General features: G+C 35.6%; 1 pseudogene across 1 annotated transcript; it reads left to right on the forward strand.

Annotated features, from left to right (window-relative positions):
* The first annotated feature begins 969 nt into the window (after positions 1 to 969).
* LOC311612464 (ubiquitin-ribosomal protein eS31 fusion protein-like) lies at positions 970 to 1,687 on the forward strand (annotated as a pseudogene). The gene is made up of 2 exons: positions 970 to 1,206; positions 1,402 to 1,687. The product of its transcript is annotated as a ubiquitin-ribosomal protein eS31 fusion protein-like (transcript).
* Positions 1,688 to 4,734: the final 3,047 nt, after the last annotated feature.

Genomic DNA, 4,734 nt, shown 5'->3' on the forward strand with positions numbered 1-4,734 from the left:
ATTTTCAGTAGGAGAAATTATCACTCAACCTTAGTTTTGTGTTTTGTGTTGTTTTTTTCACCTAGAAAAACAGCACATTCTGCTGAATCATTTTGTTCTATCAATACTAGAAGTAATGTAATAGACTTTAAAATGCTTATTATTTTAAGAGAAGATATGTTCCATTAACTTTCATTGCTAATGAGATCATAAAGGATAAGAAGAAAAAAAATGGGGAAATGAAATGAGCACTTTTTTAGAGATCAGGAACCTAAAACCACTGTAATTGATTCCCTCGTGCATTTCACTAAATATAAACATGGAGGTTCATTGAATTACTTTTATTTTTTGTTTTGGCTTTTTATTTTGAGATAATTACAAGTTAGTGTGTGCCCTTCACCCAGTTTCCCCCCAATAGTTACATCTTACATAATTATAGTACACTATCAAAATCAGGAAATTGGCATTGGTATAATATGTGTGCATAATTCTGTGGCATTTTGTCACATATGTAGATTCATGTAATGACTACATCAAATATTTTCTATAAACCATTCTTCAAGCATTCTTATTCCAAATCCCATTTCAATACCATTCCAACAAAAAGAAGAAGAGACTCATACTGGTTATGTTAATTTATTTGCTTCAGAAACATGTCATGATAAGGGTAAGGGAAGACTTTCAAACAATTCAGTTATATTATACAGGGACACTATTATTTATGGACCTAGGTATCCACTTATATTATAGAAGCTTTTCTGTCCATGTATATATCATCTACCAGCTATGTGTTCTGCCTGATATCCTATTTGTGATAAATTAAATCATTGTGCATATGGGAGTCTCCATGTTCATTTAAAAATGTTGATAACTGTTATAAAATATTGAACTATATTCACCTAGCAACAAACGTTTTAATGAAATGGTATTAGTAGCAAAATAGTAACTGTACCTTTCCGATCCACCATCTGTGGTGTAGTCACTGCCAAGATGCATATTTTCATGAAAACCCTCAGGGGAAGACCATCGCTCTCAAGGTTGAACCCTTGGATATGAGAGAAAATGTAAAGGGCAAGATCCAGGATAAGGAAGGAATTCCTCCTGATCAGCAAAGACTGCTCTTTGCTGGCAAGAAACTGGAAGATGGGCATACTTTGTCTGACTATAACATTCAAAAGGAGTCCACACTTCATCTTGTGTTGAGACTTGGTGGTGGTGCCAAGAAAAGTAAGAAGATATATATATACCTTCAGAGAGGAAAGGAGAGAGAGATAAAAACATCAATGGATCGACTGCCTCCTGCACTCCCCTTACTGGGGATCAAGCCTGCAACCCCAGGCATGCGCCCTGACCAGAATTGAACCTGGGACCTTTTGGTCTGAAGGCCAATGCTCTATCCACTGAGCCAAATCAGCTAGTGCAAGAAGAAGTCTTACACCACTCAAAAGAAGAACAAGCATAAGAGAAAGAAGGTTAATCTGGCTGTCCTAAAATACTACTAGTGGATGAGAATGGCAAAATCAGTCGCCTTCCTCGGGATTGCCCTTCAGATAAATGTGGTGCTAGAGTTTTAATGGCGAGCCACTTTGATAGACATTATTGTGACAAATGTTGTTTGACCTATTGCTTCAACAAACCAGAAGATAAGTGTATTTGGGTTAATAAAAGACACGAACAACAACAACAACAAAATAGTAACTATATCTGAACTATAAAATATCCCTTCAGAACATTCTAAATTTTAACATGAGAAGAGGTAAGAATTGTAGGACTAAAGGATTAATTATTGAATATTATTCAGGGGAATAATTTTGTATAAAAGATGCCATACATCCAGTGGACTGGTAGAGGAATTGAATAACTGAAGGAAAAAGATATTAATATAGTTTTATTACCATTTTAATTCTGACTCAGTATTTGAAATAAAATCACAAATCCAAAAGCTTAAGAACTATATTCAGCTCTAGAAACTTGAAGAAAACTGCCACATGAGACAACATAATCAAGTTACAGCCAGTGGTAAGAAAACTTTAAAACCAGCAAAAGAAAATGTACACATTATATACAAAAGAGCAAAGAAATATATCACAACAGATTTCTCCTAGGAAACAATGTAAATAAGAAAACAGTAGAATAACATCTCTATCATACTAAAAAATAATCAGTCTAGAATTCTATATGCAGCAAAAATATTTTTTAGAAATAAAGGTAAAATGGAAAAATTATCAGTCATAGAAAGGCTGAGAGAATTAATCATAAGGATACCTGCAAATATAAATATCAGGTATAAACATAGATACCAGGTATAAATATAATCTCATACCATCTATAATAATAAAAACATAATATGCTAATTAGCTGAACAACTTTCTAGATGTCATTCTGGACATCCTTCTGGACAAAGCCATGGTGGTGGGGGCCGAAGCAGAAGCAGTTAGGGCCAATCAAACAAGCAGGCACAGTGGGTAGGGGCGATTAGGCATGCAGGTGAGAATTTAAGGATGAGCAGGCAGGCAGAGTGGTTAGAGCTGATTAGGCAGGCAGGCAGGAAGGCAAGTGTTTAGGAGCCAGCAGTCCCAGATTGAAAGAGAGATGTCCGGCAGTTGGACATCCCCCAAGGGGTCCCGGATTGTGAGAGGGTGCAGGTAGGGCTGAGGGACACCCCCATGCATAAATTTTGTGCACCAGGTCTCTACTATATAAGTATAATTCTACATAAAGGAATGTAAAGAACTGTAAATGGTAAGTACAAAAGTAAATCTAAAATGTTCTTTTTTTTATTAAATAAATGTCTTAAAGAGAAAATGCAGTGTTTAAAACAAAAATAATAACAATGTGCTGTGGTGTTTAAAAATGCATATATGTAAAATGCAGGGCAATAATACACAAAGATTAAGGGGAAACTAAAAGAATGTGTGTTTGAAGGGTTCTTATACTATATTTGTCATGGTATAGTAACACTTTGGTAGACTTTCATAGGTTAAAGATGTATACTTTGTTGACCATAACATCTACTAAAGTAATATCTAAGAAAGAGGTGTAGCTCATAAGACAGCAAAGAAGATTAAATGCAATCATGAAAAGTGCTCCAATGATATAAAAGACAGCAAAAAAGAAACATAGGGGATAAAGAACATATGAGACAAAGAGAAATTACCCTGCAAGATAAAAGATTTAATCCTGTTGGGTCAATACTTTATTAAATGTAAATAGTTATACTCTCCCAATTAAAATTAGATATTGAGAGATTGTTTTTTTAAAGCCTGACCCAAACATATTCTGTTTATTATTATTATTTTTAAAAATTCTCACCCAAGAATACATTTCAGATTCTCCCTATAAAAATTTCGCTTTAAATATAAAGACAGAAATAGGTTAAAAGTAGAGGATAGTAAAAGATATACTTAGCTAACACTGTTTAGAAGAATGTGGAAGTAACTATATTAGTGCCAGATTTAAGAGCAAAAATATTAATAGGACAAAAGAAGCTTTACTTGATGATAGAAGTGTCAACTCACAAAGAGGAAATAATAATTCTAAATTTGTGGGTTTTTGATCTGGGCCTGGATGAGGTTGGTTGATCTATTTGGAAGTGTCTTTTGTGTGAAGTGTATCCTTGGGCATGTGGAGGTATTATTGATTAGAGAAAATGCAAAATAACTGATTTACTATCTGAAAAATTTAAAGTTCTGAAAGTTTAAGGTCTCTTGCCAAAAAGAGGTTTTAAAGCTAACACCTTAATTTTAATAGAGAAAGGGGAGGACAAACCATTCCCACCCAGAACAGGTAATCCAATTCCAACCAACAACTATCTTTAAACAATGTGTTCATTTACACTTGAATGGCTACACCTTTTGATAGCCTAAGGGCAAGTTTACAAGTAAACAAGTTTGCTTCTCAATTCCCAGGGCAGAAAAAAACAAGGTTTAAAATTATTAGATTTTAAAATTTATTCTTAGGAGTGTAAAAGTTTATTAATTAAAAAAAAAAAGGAGATTGAAAAACCTGATGAACAATATTAGCTGTTGATTGTAGTAGAGTCAGCGATAGGGGAGGGGAGTGGACTGACAGTTCTCCGGGAAAGGGGGAGTGGTGGATGTGGGAAGAGACTGAACATAAACTGTGCACCTATGGATAAGGACGACGGGAAGGGGGGGGGGGGGTGGTGGTGGTGGTGGTGGTGGTGGTGGTGGTGGTGGTGGTGGAGGGGGGGGGGGGGAGAAACCTAGTGGAGGGGGGAAGAAATGAGGAACCTTTGTAATAATATGAACAATAAAGATTGATTTAAGAATTAAAAAAAAGGGGGGGGGCGGCAATGGACTTAAATAGAATCTTTTCAAAAGAAGATAGAAGGAAGGCCTAGAGACACAGGAAAACATGCTCAAAGTCACTAATTATCCAAGAAATGCAAATCAAAACAACAATGTGGTATCTCACACCTGTCAGAATGCCTATCATCAACAAATCCACAAATGACAAGTGTTGGTGAGGATGCAGAGAAAAAGGAACATCCATGCTCTGCTGGTGGGAATGCAGAATTATGCAGCCACTGTGGATAACAGTATGGAGTTACCTCAAAAAACAAAATGGATCTCCCATTTGACCCAGTAATCCCACTCCTAAGAATATATCCTAAGAATCTAGAAACACCAATCAGAAAGGATATATGCACCCCTATGTTCGTAGCAGCACAATTTACAATAGCTAAGATTTGGAAATAGCCTAGCCCATCAACAGATGACTGGATCAGAAAAC

Source organism: Pipistrellus hanaki (assembly GCF_964339955.1).
Source record: "Pipistrellus hanaki genome assembly, chromosome: 1".
NCBI classification, from domain to species: Eukaryota; Metazoa; Chordata; class Mammalia; order Chiroptera; family Vespertilionidae; genus Pipistrellus; species Pipistrellus hanaki.